Source organism: Phasianus colchicus, chromosome Z, assembly GCF_987193195.1.
Source record: "Phasianus colchicus chromosome Z, bPhaCol1.hap1.1, whole genome shotgun sequence".
Lineage (NCBI taxonomy): Eukaryota > Metazoa > Chordata > Aves > Galliformes > Phasianidae > Phasianus > Phasianus colchicus.
The window spans coordinates 60,379,341-60,394,389 of NC_143476.1; the positions used below are offsets into that span (position 1 = coordinate 60,379,341).

A 15,049-nucleotide genomic window follows, 5' to 3' on the forward strand; every position below is an offset into this window, starting at 1 on the left:
ACCTTCCTAATTGCTAGATATATTATTGACAAGGATGTCTTAGCTGAGTTCTCAAGGTTGGTGCTGGTTTCTGTATCACTGGTATCACACAAAAGTGCCTATCTTTACAGCATATCTTCTGTAGTCTGCATAGCACTCACATGAGCTGCAGAGTAGTAGTGGACATCACAGGAGAAGAGAAGAAGTGCCAGGTATTTCCCAGGCAGCTGCCCCTATTCAGGTTTTTTGGGGTTCTATCACTGTGTTGTTGCTTGGTGGCCAAGGCTACCACATAGGTTCATCCTCGCTGGTGGAAACTAAAGCAATTAATCAGCTACTACCAGAAACCTGGGGGGATGCAAGGCCTGGACAAGGTGAGAGAAGACAGCACTGCTGGGATTAGAGAGAAGTAGTAGACAGGAAGTGAAGCAGAGTGGCTAAGTGTGAGTGTTAGGAAGTGTGGAGGAGAATGAGCACCTTGTTCTGGAGACGTGATGAGCAGGCAGACAGCCCTGCTTTGGGGCATTTGGGCAGTGAAAAACAAAAACAGGCCTACTCCTGTGCACCCATACAACTTAGCAGTGATGTGCTGCTACTGCCTTGTCTTTGGGGAAGGCTGCATGGTATGTGTGACTACTGGTGTTTGCTGTAGCTGTGTCTGCCATCTCAATTGTCAGTGACACTGAAGGAGACCAATTTTGAAATCCCTGTGCAATATAATCCTGCTGACTTCTGGGCAACAGCTTTTCTTTTCCAGTCTCTGTGGCAACCCAAACTTACTGTATACTAAATGTTTACTGCTCCAGGTTTTGATGTTGGGAAATGAAAATATGCATATTCAACTTTGTGTTCTCTTGGAGGGAGGGAAATGATTTTTTTTTCTTTTCTTTTTTCTCTCTCCAGTTTTCTAAATTAAATAGACATTGTTCTTGTATTTTGTACATTCACATGGATCAGATCTGTTCCTTTTGAACCCCATTTGATGCAGGAGGGCTTGTTTTACTGCAGTATAGGGAACTAACGTGGAATTTGTGTTGCAAAGAATGTGTTCAGTTTCATATTACTTCTGTAAAAAGATGTTTGGCTTGTTCGGGAGCTATTCTGGTGTACTGGGTTCCCAGGCAACAAAACTAGAACATGTATGAGTGAAGTACTGCAGACTCTCTAGACTGTAGACCTAATCCTGCAAATCCCTATTTACATAAATCCCACTGATTTCAAAGGGTCTGCACATGAGAAAGCAGGTTTTACAGGATCAGGCCATTTTTTCTAGAGAACAACATCTGTTGCACCAATTGTGATAATCTCAGGTCTGTTAAAGAAAACTCTGAGGAAATATTTTATGTGGAATTAGAAGAAAACAGCAAAAAAGTAACACTGTTTTCTGTTGCTATAAATTGGATTACTAGCAGAAGCAACTCCCTGTGTATTCTCTGTCTCTCCTCTGTTTTCCTTCTGCATACTTTGATTTACGTGAGAGAAAGATGCTTTATGCAGCTGTGTGCTGTCATTGCTTCTCTTCACCTGTCTTGTACAGTGAGAAATATCTAGAAGCTGAAAAAGGCCTCTGACTTACAGGTTAGCGACTGTCAGTGTCTTGTTTTTGAAGCTGTGGGAAACAGAGAAAGCAATGTTTTTTTGAATTTCGAGATATTTTAGATCTTGCACTTTTAAGTCTGTGCTAAGGTTCAGCTCTAACTGAATTAAGTAATACATGCAAAGTGCTTGCTCAGTGTTCACTTCAGAACTGTGAGTGGTCTACTGGTAAAACTTAAACCAGAAGCCCAAAAAAAGCAGCTAATGGTCATGTTGGGATGAGTAGAGACGCCACTTCCTTCGCTTTCCTCTTGGAAGAGAACATCTGCACAGTTTTGGTAGCATTTGCTGGAGGTGGAGTTGCATATCTTTTGTGACTTCTTGAAGATCTGGTGTGGAAAGGACATTAGGCTACTGGCCTAGTCTTTGTCAGTGATGCAGCACATACACAACAAGTCTATAATATCCCCATGTTTTTGGATTCACTACATTTAAAACTTACAGTCAGTCTACACACGGCAAGAACAGTGGTCTAAGAATTCTATAAACTGTAGAATGGTCAATGAGATATTGCTACTCATGTCAATAGACCAGCAAGAGAAAGGGGCAAGATGTTCAACATTAGAAAGTCCTACCTCACTGTCAGAATCTGCAGAGTTGGTGGACAGAGGTATTGTATCCCCTAAACCATAATATGTTTTTGAAACTTTTTGTGATAGTTTCAAATATTTCAGAGGATTACATTTTCACCTCCCTGAAATCAGTCAAATAATGTTCGAAGCCAAATAGACAAGGCTTTTGGGTCTGCGTATTGACTGAGATGCAAGAGCTAGAACATAAATGGAGCCTTTGTGCAGCTCACTATTCAAGGATGGTGCTTTTATTCACAAGCAGTGACTTTACAGTACCTTTTCTTCTCAGTGTTTTCTCTGGTTATTATGAGCCAAGTTTCCTTAAATGCACAGGATTCATAATTAAGCAGATTTCTCCTTAGGGGGACTAATGCTTTTCAATAGATTTCTGCTCTAAGCCACTTTTATAGTCACGTTATATTTATTCCAATTCCTCTTTTTCCATTAGATGTCCATGTCCACATTTTGCCTGATGTTTTAAAGCGTGAAGTCCTTTTGTATTGTATCCTTAATGATTTTTAATATGGTCTCAACTGTTCCACTTTGTTCAGAACTAATTGCTTTTCTGAAGTGGAAAATCCTTTTTAAGGTTAGAGATTTAATATTGAGATTTACAGAAGTAGGACAGATGCTAAATGTGTAACTTAAGTAAACTGAACAAAATTAGCTAAACAATCAGAGCAAAACGGAGAAGATTAAGGTACATAGAATTGACAGATATAAAGATCCAGAGAACAGGTCCCTGAGATGAAGGCAAAAAAAAAAAAAAAAGCCCCCAAAACCACACATTAATTTTTACAGGTATTAATACCATTTTTTTTTTTAATTATTATTTATTTATTTATTTATTTACTTACTTACTTACTTATTTGCTGCCAGAACACAAATGTCCGGTTCTGCAAAACTTCTGATGTTGTGTTACCTTCCGTTAAGAACGAGTTCCGGGTATGCAACTTTCTGTGTTTCTCAATTTTTAAATTAAAGAAATAATTTAAAGAATTACAATATGTTTCTGATCAATTTATCAGAAATCACCATAGTTATTTTGTGACAACTATGGCTTGTTTGGAAGAAGGTAGGGAGTACAGTGGAACACCAGTTGGTAGTGAATTGATTTCTGTTCAGGCTGTACAATGCAGAGAAATTCTGGAAAAACATCTTTTTTCTTTATCTGTGTCAATATTTTTCACTGTGGTAGAAATATGAGATATAATTGTGGTTGAAGACCTCATGACCTCAGATTTTGTGCCTGGATAGGAAGCATGTGATCTAAAATTGAGAAAAGGAACAAAAAATAGTGACACTAATTTTCTTGTGGTGATACTGTCATCTTCACTTAATGTAATTAAATAATGGCAGATTTTTTAATTTTTTTATCTTTTATTTTTTAGAACTAGACACAGAGCAAGCGTTCTTAAAATAGCAAGTGTATAAGGTCAGTCTATTCCAACATAATTGCACATGCTATTTCACTCCTTTTCTACTCCCTGACCCTTCAGGAATACTGTCAGTGCTCTAGGATCTGAATTTATCTTTTGTTTATGTTAGGCTAAATCCAGATATTGTGACAAACATTTATATTCCTTCTAGATTTTATTGGATGATTTTTGTTTTTTGACCTTAGAGCAACCCTTCCGGAATCTAGAAATATAGTATCAGACTACAACAGTTTAGAAAGAAGGTAAAACGACTCTAAATAAGAGGAAAACGAGGTAGTTCTGAAGAACAGTGATTTTTTTTGATGTTGTTTAAATCATTCATGGCAAGCGATTCCATTTGACGCCTTTCATGTCTGTCTAAACTGGAATTTCATATCACAGAAGATGTATCGTTGTTTTCCATCAGAACCGGTGCACCTTGTTATGTCATTAAGATAACAGGATGTCCTGTCATCCTGCTGTGCTGAGGCATTCTTGCTGAACATGAAGACATTTGGAATGCAAAAATTGTTGCATTCCCTCTTGAACTGTTGAATTCCCTTTTGAAATAATGTGCTGTCTCCTGATAACTAAGTGAAACAACAGATACTTGTATGACCATGATGCTTTATCTTGCTGTTTCTAGAAATGCTTTTACACAAATTTGAAACTCAATGCCATGAGGATAAGGAATATAGGTATTCAAGATCAGTATTCTCCTGTGCCTCAGTTCAGCAGCAAGCACTGTGTGATATTCATCCCAGTTGTGATCATGGTGAATAGTGGTGTTTTAAACACTTTCTGTGGAGTCTGTATTCCAGTCTGGATTCTGTATTGCTCAGCACTCTATTGTTGTAACAGTGATTAAAATGATTGTGTCCATTTGTTTGTGATAGTTTATTCTGGAGATACAGCAGATAAGAATAAGAAAATTCTTGGTTTCACAAGAATGAAAAGACAGATATCTTCAGTTTCACATTTTTTATAACAACTGCTGTTTTTTTTTTTTTTTTTTTTTTTTTTGTCTTACAGTTGGGACTAAAATCCGAATTCAGTGGAGAGAAACCATTCTGACGCTTGGCCTTTTAAAACTTACTTGTCTAAATACCTATTAAAATATGGAAGCTAAGGCTTTGTTTTAGAAGAACAGATCTGTGTGAATCATAGTGAACACTTAGCCTTCTTAATCCGGATAGTTGGTTCCCAAAGCTTATTACTTCAGCCTAAATGGCAGGAGATTTTCTAAATAAGACAGTCATGATTTCAACTCTATTAAGAGAGGAAATGAAATAATTTTGATTACATTTTACTTTAGGTGATAAAAAAAAAGGACATACGTACAAACCTAAAGGACAGTTTCATGGATTGTGCTGGAATGCCTGGTACTCTTGAGACATCAGCAGATAGTGCTTGTTCTCATAACGCTGTCATTGTTACTGATGCAAATAGGATAATTTGTAAAATGCTCTGATCCTCACAAATTCTAGGACCCCAGCATGTGCTGCTATAAATTCTCATTAGATTTGTTATAGACTGTGGTTTTATTAATAAATTCATAGACTTTTAAAAATGAGAATATCCATTTTGCATTTTTGAATTAAAAAGCTCTTGAAACAGATGTGAGTTTTTGCTTTTGTCTGTCAAAGAGTGTAACTACATAGACTTCAGGAGCAAAAATACCTAAGTGTTTTTCAACCTGTAGTGTATAGACTACTATTTAAGTACTTTGCTGCTGGCTCATTTAATCATACTAAACGCTGTCTTTAACAGACTTTTAAATTAAATATCTAATGATGAAAGTACGTGATGGCATATAAGGAATGGTGAAAATTAGTAGTTCATTGATAAAAATGTTTGGGTAGAGTGAGCAGGTTTTTTTGCAAGCAGTTCAACCTCTCATTAGAAGCAGGAAAAAAACTGCACAATTAAAGATTATATTTTTGTCAGAACACAAGAGGTGGAAACCAAATAAGTATGATACTTCCAGTCTTAATTCAAGTGATTGTATCAAGGTGAAAATGTCTTACAGATACCATAAGCAGAAGACATGTTACTATTGTTACACAGAGAAAAAATTTGAACATGCATGATAGGTACCGCTGTCTTGACCATTTGTTGAGAAACGTGAGGCATCTAAGCAAGTCCAGATTTTTAAGAAACTATGTCTGGCCTCTGTATGCATTTGTTAATGTAAATGAAATGAACTTCTGGCCTACAGCAACTCAGTGTAATCCATAAGTGCCCTTGATGTTCTTTTTGGCACGATCTTATAATTGCCATGGTTGGCTTTTCATTTAGTGTTTTTATACTTTTTTCTCTTCTTTACCTACATTGTCAAAATACAATTACTAGTTATGTTTGGGCTCACTCGTGGCAGCTTATCTCTGCGTAGTTTACAGAGAGAATTAAAAGCCAAAAGCTATGATTACATCCGTGTTTCTAGTTTAGAAGGAGGCTAGGAAAATGAAGTATGCCATTAATGCAGTACGTCCAATAATAGTTACAGGGTAAAATCATTGCTATACATTCTTCTGGTTTTATAATAATTGTTACTCAAATTTGGTTTTGGGGGTTTTACCGCTGTACGCTGTGTTTATATGACCGCATAAAGAGCACTTATGTTCTGTTTTGTGACTTTTTTATTGTTTTATTTGTTTACCACTGCTTCCTCAGCAAAACGGTAAATTGCAGTAATAGCTCTCTAAAGCAACCTGGCATTTATGCTGCATAGAACCAGTGTAGATGGTGCAGCCATGTAAGCAGAGATTATGTCAAGTACATCACCGTTCAGCTCTGAATTGACGTAACTGTCATAGCCACTGTTCTCTACCACGTTTACTTACTAATGTTTTTTAAACATATTTAAACTAGGCAGCTGCCTCTAAGGTTGAAATGAATATAATTAAGACTAACATAAAAACGGTTTTCTTTAACAATTGTAGTCTTAACGCTCAGGAATTGAATTCTATATCACAGATGCGTTTACAGGTATAATTATTTTTCATTATTTGACAGTTAAATTTGAATGCTCTTTGAGTATGTAGAATATAGTTTTATTTGTTGTGGTTCATGTTTCTTTTCTTTGCCATAATCATGAGATTATTCAAATAATATTTTCTTACTGTGGCAAACTTTAATCCAACACCTGAAATATTTACAATATGTGAAAGGATGAAAATCATATATTATTCTTTTTATAAGAGAAGTTTAGCCAAACACAGGGGAGTTCTGCAGGCACAAAAAGAGAGTTCTTGCTCTAAAGCTACTGTGGCCTAAGTCTCTATGACAGACAGCGAAAGATCTGTAAAAATACAGTCTTTCTTCATTGAAGAGATTAAGCAGGTTCCTTTAGGTCAAGCCAGAGACAGTGGAAAAACTGAACTCCCACATTCATTGTCTGTTTCCAGCATCCATTTAAATGGGCCATGTTAGCATGTTCTCAGCTATTGAAAGTTAGGGCTGGTATTTACCAGTATGCTTCCTGTTGGTTCTCTAAGACTCTACCAAATGCCCTCCTGCATTAAGCTTGTGTGCTGCTACAATCTTGTTGTCATCCAGCTGCAGAGGGGACACTACAAGTGCATTTTAAAGCATGCTTCTGGGTGCTGATTTGAAGTGTACTGTTGCTGAGTATTTTTGTAACACAGTCCCAAAATTCTTGCATGAAGCAGGCTCAGTTTACCATCCAGGGAGGTGTGTGGTGCTAATAAGATTTTGACAGTGGTTATCTTAAGAAAACCCCAAGCAATATTAGGATATATTTATACAATGTTTTGAAAGGAGACACAAGCAAACTTCTTTAGTCCCTGAGCCAGCCAAACACGTTGTAGCAACTACAAAGCACTCTCTTCTGGCCAGCTGGCTCCTGGCAGTCATCTTTCATATGGCTCCCTACAAATTACCACATAAATATAACCATCATTTTAATAGCAATGTGAACAGAGGAACAGTCAGCACTGACCTTTCAACTAGCTCCTTTCCAAGTAAAGTGATAGGGATGGGACAGGCTGCGTGTTAGGGGCAGGTAGTGGTACAGCCTGTGCCTTGGAGCAGGCTCCCTTCGAAGCACCCAGCTGCCACTGAGCAATGTAGCCCACCCTGGTAACATGACCCAGCTGAGCAGCTCAGAGGTGGCTCCAGTTTATAATCTTCACTCTTCATGATACCTGGCTGCTGCTTACAGGGAGCGGAAGCTTTGTTTTCCACAATTCTTTGTTGTAGTGGTATCTCATTTAATTCAGTTTGTGATTCTCTCCATTTTATTGGAATTTGCTTAAAAAAGAAGGAAAGAAAGAAGGAAAGGAAGAAAAGAAAGAAAGAAAGGAAAGAAAGAAAGAAAAAACCCAGAAATTGTAAATTACCATTATTTTCAAAGCAAAATACTGAACTTTTATTGTGTTACAGATAATTTTGATTTGAAAATTCTTAACTTCTACTGGCAACGACTGCAGAGCATTATTCCCTCTCTGCAGTTTTTAAATACTCTTAGAGATATGGAAAAGAATCTTTTGGGATTTAATCTGCAGTATCCTTCTGTTGTTACCTTTGTACTCTCCAAATACCCATCTTTCATTTAATGGAAAATGTGTTTCAAAAATACTTGTTGTCATAATAAAGTAAGAAAAATTATCTAAGATTGTTGAATTCCCCAGGAAGTGACAGTGATTTTTCTCAATTATTATTTGTCATAGAATTTAATGTGGTCGTTCTTTTTGAGGGACTGAAAGGAGAGGCTCAGATTTAACATGTGTACCTTGTTAGCAATGTTTTGACAAATAGTAGCAGCTGTATAAACTAATCTTTCTATAGCTTTCACACATGGGACTCAATTAACAATGAGCCACTGTCAGTGTCTAATCCTTTCTACCTTTTTTTTTTTCTTGGTTTCTGTACATTTTTCCATATGTAACTCAACTATTATTCTTACTATAAACTGTGGAAAGTGACAGTTTGTAAATGGATTGAGCTTGCATGATATTTTATATGTGATTTATAGAAGATGATGGCACTTGTGTTTATATTGCTGGTACATTCAGATTGAAGTGAAGATTAAAGTCTGTTATTTGCAGAATGTTGTAATGATTGCAGAATCTAAAAGAAAGCTTTCTTTGAAATTCCTGTGCTTCAAGCTCTGCCGTGCAGAGAATCAAGAAGTATTGCCCTAGGTATGTCATTCAAGCTTGTGGTAGTAAGAAGAGGAAGAGCTCTGTGGGTGTTTGTTATGGTAAGCCCATGAATTAATTGTGTATGTATTGTGCAAAAGTCTGTACTTACCTATGGCACGGTCCAGGCTGAAGATTCTGACATTCCAAATAACTTTCCCTTTAACTAATTTCCAAATAGAAATTGAAATGAATCTCTTCCAATTCAGGATATTCTGTGATAGTGACTTTTACATTGGGACTTTTGGGATTATTGAAGTGTCAGAATAATAGCAATTACACACGCAAACTCTGTTTTAAATGTACTCGCTACTAGAACCTTCTATTTGAAATTCCTGAACTAGAATTATCTAAAGAGGGCATTCTGAAATTACAGGGGCTTCTTGTCTTTGGCGAATGAATATGAGGATGACAGAGGGAAATGAAGATAGAGCCCAAAGAAAAAGTCATTAATTTTTTCTTTCATGGAGTAAAACTCAAGAAAAGCTTAAATTACTAAATTGAGGGTAGACTATTGTCACTACTTGCCAAATAGTACATGCTCGTGCATCTGTCTAATTCATATATGAAAGCCACAAACAGAAGTACGTAATTTGGCACAGCACCAGAAGCATGCCTCAACACACTTCTGGAGATTCTTCCAAATGACTTACTGATTCAAAAATTCTACACTGTTTGCTTGTGTGCATACAGTGTCTGGATAAACTTAGTGTGAATGATTCCAGAAAGCCACATGCATTATTTTGAATAGGAATGGGGTAATTTTGTATCCCTACCCCTTTAGCAAGAGTTGTAGATATATTGTGAAGGTTTTTTTTTTGTGTGTGTGTGTGTGTTTGTATGTGTGTGTGTTAGGAAATATGCTGTTTCCACCAACAGAAAACTCACAGAGACAGTGCATGTGAAGTGGGCTGGTTATGAAGAAGTCTTGTTAGTTAGAATTGCCTTTTTCTGTTGCTTTGTTTTCCATTTTACTTTACACTTTCTGCTGAACGTTTAAAATAGGCATTGGCTAATGATTTAATGACTCCAGAGTACAAATTCATCCATAAAATGAAATGCACATTCGAGAAATAACTTATTTTTCTCCCATAGTACCCGTTATTTCTTGTATTAGTCCCCATAGGTTCTGGCATGTTTTTTATTTCACAGTGAATTCTTTCAAATATTCAGATGAATTTGTGGGTGCAATCCCATGAAACAGCTGATATCACTTCATTGACAGCTACTTCATAAAGAGGCCCTTCTCCAAGCCTACTCTCATCAGCAGCCTTACTTTGCCCTGGCACCAATGGTTTTCTGTCTCACAGCTTGCTGATCTCTGCTTCTTTCAGACAGGAAGTATTTGGGTGGTCAGGGGATGTACTTAGTCTGGGAGCTGATCTGTGTAAAACATTATATTTAAAAAACAGATGTAATTTTCTGATAGTTTGAAATATGCAAGTTAAAAATATGATATATGAAATATGATAGTTTGAACAGTATAACATAGCACAAAATGATAAGCTGTTGCTGTTGAAGAGTTTTGAGAGTATGTTTTAAGTGAGTAGTCTTGTTTACCTCATGCTTTGTTACCACCCTAGAAGTAAATATAAAAAGTATTAAGTATTCAGAAGCAGTTCCTGCAGTATGATTTACTTTTGTGGGCACAGGTGTTTTAGAAGTGCAAAATGGTGCTTTGGAAGACAGAAAGATGTTTTTTTCCATCTTTCCAAAAGAAGTATTATGCAATACTGGAATAGCTTGTTTTAATAAATTTGCTAGGTTGGAAAAATCTTTTGGTGAACAAATGTGTTTCTCGTGTTTACAAACAATACTCAAGAAAGTGAGGTAGATGCATCTGTACTGTTTGTGCTTCATACTTGTGTCCATACTTCAGTAGAACAATGGTAGACATATAAAAGCTTACATAGAAATCTGCATTTTCCTAGATTTCAAAACCTTAGATATGGAAATATTGTCACTTGAGATCTTTCATTCTATTTTTTTTAATTGATGAGCAGAGAGTGTTCAAAATATGGTTAGAGCTGATTGATAAAAGATGACTTATGGCATAAGCTGAGCTTCTGGATTTTGTCTGGGTGCTTCTCTGGGACAGACAGGCTGGTACACAGTATTTTGTCACAAGAAGGATAAAACAAAGCCTGTTTTGACTTTTCTTGGTATGACAGGTTGGTCTGGGTCAGCTATCAGACCCTCATCCAGGCTGTAGCTCTGTCAGGGCATGTCCATCTGAGTCAGCAGTGGTCCTCCACAATTTGTTGTGTGGATGTCTGTACCTGTGCGGTCTTCATGGGCTGCAGGAAAACACCTTTGAGCATCTCGAGCACCTCCTTCAAATGCTTCTCTGCCCTTGGTGTTGGCAGGGATGCTTCTCACACTGTTTTTTTCCTTCTGTCCTCACTGTTCTTAACCAGCTGCTCTCAGAGGTGCCAGCAGCATGGCTGCAAGGCCGAGACATGCCCTGTATTGGAGCCATTGGATCTGGCTGGAGCCACCCATATCTGGCAATGGGCAGCTTCTGTATCTCTTCACAGAGGCCATCCCAGCAGCATCCCTACTATAAACACCTTGACACCTATGTCCAGTATAGTCAATATAAGAGGATTTTCTTCCTTGTTGGAAGAAAACTCAGTTCATTATATAGACTGTGGATCATTCAGTCTTTCCTTAATAGGTGATGATGAAGAAAGCGAGACATTCTTGTTTGTCTTCCAAGGGTCCTCAAAACTAAGAATATATAAGATATGTAAAGAATCTGATACATATTCTGCAAGAAACTTCTCAAAGGTGTAGAAAGAAAATACTTTAACAATTGCACCCAGATTTGACCATAGTGTTCAAACATGGCTCTATGTGTAAGAAGAATAAGACATCAGCAGTTTCTTCAGTTGAAATTTTGAGTGAGCTTAAACCACAGATGTGTGAGTGAAATCTGTATTAGAGTGAGTAAACAGCCATTTGGTATCTGTGTGGGAAATTGTGGTTTGGTATTTCAGGACTAATCTGTTATTTTCAAAACTTTTGACATAAAGCTTTGCATTTGCCTACTTTCATGGTGTGGTCTGAGATTGCAGAACTAAATTCCACCATTCTTCATTCAGCATTCTTTCTTTTCCCCCTAAAAAAAAACAATAGAGAAACTCCAGTTAGTAGTGTTATATATTTATTAGCCTTAAAATTGGAATGGGATTTTCTCTCCTTATGGAAAGCAGTTTAAAGTTAAATAAATAAGCAAAGCTGCAAACATAGTTAGTCTTTTACACCCCAGAAAAACTTTGTACCAGCTCTTTGTGTGAGCATTCTCAGCTTGTACTGAGTGCCTTTGTGCAGGGAAGTTTATTGCACTGACAGAGTTTAGCAATACGTTCAAATCATAGAACATAGAATCATTGCTAATTCTGGACAATCCTGCAGTGGTTGCCCAATGTAGACATGTCAGTAAATGAAATACATCTTGAAAACAATACAGGATCCCTCCAAATAAAAGAGCTACTTTATTTTTCACAGAATTGCAGGGACTGGAAGGGACCTCCAGAGTTCATTGAATCTAATCCCTCTGCTAAAGCAGATTTCCTAGAACAGGTTTCACAGGTAGGCATCCAGACAGGTCTTGAATATCTCCATAGAAGGAGGCTTCACAATCTCTCTGAGCAACCTGTTCCAGTGCTCTGTCGCCCTTACTGTAAAGTAGTTCTTCCACATCTTTGTATGGAACTTCCTATGTTGAAGTTTTAAGCCATTACTCCTTGTCCTATCACTGCACATCACTGAGAAGAGCTTGGTCTCATCCATTTGCCTCCCACCTCTCTTTACATATTCATAAACATGTATCATAAACATATCAGATTCCCCCCTCAGTCTACTTTTTCCCCAGGCTGAACAGACCCAGGTCACTCAGCTTTTCCTAGTGTGGGAGATGCTCCAGGCCTTTTATCATCTTTGTGGACCTCCACTGGACTCCTTCTAGGAGGTCTCTGTCTTTTTTTTTTACTGGGAGCCCAGCACTGGACGCAGTATTCTAAATGTGGCCTCACCGGAGCAGAGTAAAGGGAGAGGATCATCTCACTTGACCTGCTGGCCACATTCTTATTAATGTACCCCAGGATCCCATTGGTCTTCTTGACCATAAGGTCACACTGCTGGCTCATGGCCAACCTGCTGTCTACCAGAACCCCTTGGTCCTTCTCTGCAGAGTTCCTCTCCAGCAGGTCGTCCCCTAACATACACTGATGCGTGCTGTTATTCCTCCCCAGGTACAAGACTTTACACTTGCTCTTGTTAAACCTCATCAGGCTCCTCCCCACCCAACTCTCCAGTCTGTCCAGGTTTTATTGAATGGTAGCACAGCCTTCCAGTGTGCCATCCACTCCTCCCAGCTTTGTATCATCAGCAGACTTGCTGAGAGGGGACTCTGTCCATTCATCCAAGTAGTTGATGGGAATGTTGAATGAGATGGGACCTAGAACTGAATCCTGGGGAACAGTGCTATTCATAGGCCTCCCACCAGACTTAGTGCTGCAGATGGCAACCTGCTCCTAGTCAGCCAGTTCTATATCCACCTCACTGCCACACCTTCTAATTTTCATAACAAGGATGCTGTGGGAGGTGATGTCAAATGCCTTGCTGAAGTCAAGGAATACAGCATCCATTGCCCTCCATGTATCTACCCAGCCAGTTATGACATCACCAGGTTGTTCAAGCATGATTTTTACTTGGAATCCATGTTGTCTACTCCAGTAGCCTTCTTCTCTTCCAAATGCTTGGAGAGGGCATCCAAAGAAAGTTGTTCTATCACCTGTCAAAGAAAATTGTTCTACCACCTGTCCAAGGTTGGAGGTAAGGCTGGCCTGTAGATTCCCATGTCCTCCTACTTGCCATTTTTGAAGGTTTTAGTGACATGGGCTATCCTCTGATCTTCAGGCACTTCTCCCATTCACCAAGACCTTTCAAAGATGACAGCGTTTCAGCCATTACCTCTGCCAGCTTCCTTAACAGAGGTGATTGCATCCCTTTGGGACCCACAGATTTCTACACGTTTATTTTGTCTAGATGCTAAGTGATCAGATCCTCCTCAACCAAAAGAAAGTCTTCTTTTCCCCAGACTCTCTCACCTCTGGGGTCTGAAATTCCTGATAATTTTTCTGTGTAAAATCTGTGGATGTTCTGCTGTTTATATGCCATCCATTTTTGAGACCTTTAAAATGTCTAAAAATTGTCTTATTTGATCTAAAATTCCATTGAAGACTCCCAGAATAAAATTTAGGCATGGTTTTCCTTGAATGTCTGGAAGAAAAAAACAATTTCCCCTGTTGTGATGTTTGTGAGGATTACAATTAACCATGAACAGAATTGTGAGTAGGAATTTACAAGTGCATAGGAAATGGTATGAAAATTTATGTTATTCTTAGTGCCATTATGCAGTTACAGGATCACAAAAATGCATAAAAAATCATAAAAACAATTTTTATATGTATCCCTAATTTCAAACAAGGAAAAATATTTTCCTAAGCTAAATTTCTATTAAAATAATTTTTAAAACCAACACTTGGCTTAACTTTAAATTTTAGTTTATTCAGTAGTTATTAATTTTCAGTGTCATATGAATGCAGTACACACTTGTTTGGAATTCTACATAGATTTATCAAATTCTCATTTTATTTTTATGTTGCACACATCAATTCATAGTGTAAAGTGTCTGACTTAACTCCTGTCTGTCAATGTAAGGAATTTGAGTTGTGTATACAAACAATTCTCTGAGAACTTGGGTCATGATCTTCATTTTCATTGGTGAGTTCCTCATTAAATCCTGCTTGAACGGAGATCAAAGGCAAAACTCCTCTGGACATCAGAAGGTGCCTCAGCTTCTCAGTTCCTAGACTAAAGCTCTTATTACATTTGCTTATCTTCCAGTCATGGTAAGGTTTAATCATGCTTGTAAGACACTTTGAACCACTTGGACAAAAACTGCTGCTGTGGTTACCAGCATAAAATCTGCACTTCTCCGTGGTTAATGCATTGTGCTGTCTCGGAGATTCCAATATCACCTTGTTTCTAAAATAGGAAATGACTCTGGTTTTGGAACTGTCAATAAATGCTGATAGTGAGGTATATGAGTCCAGAAGCGATGGACTAGGTTTTTCCTAGTGTTGTGTGTTCTCTTCTGGCTTCCTGACTTGGCACAAGTTTTTCAGGTTTTACCCTGACAATATTCATTTTAATCAGATGGAGAGAAAAAATGTATTTTCTTTTGAAATCTGTGAATTTAAAAAGAAAAATTGGATATTCTGGTGAACTAGGAGGAGAGATGAGATTGTGCTCT

At 37.8% G+C, this 15,049-nt stretch overlaps 1 protein-coding gene across 6 annotated transcripts in view; it reads left to right on the top strand.

The window, feature by feature from the left end:
• NFIB (nuclear factor I B) overlaps positions 1-15,049 on the top strand; it is a 172,575-nt gene that overhangs the window by 21,225 nt on the left and 136,301 nt on the right. The window lies entirely within an intron of this gene.